Source organism: Haliaeetus leucocephalus, unplaced genomic scaffold (genome assembly GCF_000737465.1).
Source record: "Haliaeetus leucocephalus isolate CR32 unplaced genomic scaffold, Haliaeetus_leucocephalus-4.0 Scaffold245, whole genome shotgun sequence".
Taxonomy (NCBI): Eukaryota; Metazoa; Chordata; class Aves; order Accipitriformes; family Accipitridae; genus Haliaeetus; species Haliaeetus leucocephalus.
This window is the reverse complement of record NW_010972681.1, coordinates 231,294-231,699: the sequence shown is the minus strand read 5'-3', so window position 1 is coordinate 231,699 and position 406 is coordinate 231,294.

Genomic DNA, 406 nt, shown 5'->3' with positions numbered 1-406 from the left:
CCCCCGTTGCTACCGGGAGGAGGGGGGCAACCGGTGCCGGTTCCTCATCGGCGGGATTGGCTGCGGTTCCGTGACGCGGCCCCGTTTTACCGAGGCGGGGTGTGTGTGTGTGGGGGGGGGGGGGCCCGCTGCGGCGCCGCCGCAGAAGCCGCCGGGATGAGCGCGGCCGAGGGCTGGCCCCGGTACCGGTGGGGCGGTGGAGGCGAGGCGGTGCTCCGTGCCCGTGCCGAGGCTGCCGGGTACCGGAGGCTGCTGCGCGCCCGCGCTGCCGAGGTGGAAGCGTTGCGCGGGGCCGTGGGCGCGTTGCACCGGCAGCTGGAGGGGCTGCGGGACCGGCGCAGCGGGGAGCTCGCCAAGTACCAGGTGTGGGGAGGGGGGGAGTCCCGGGTGGTTTGGGAGGGGGCGG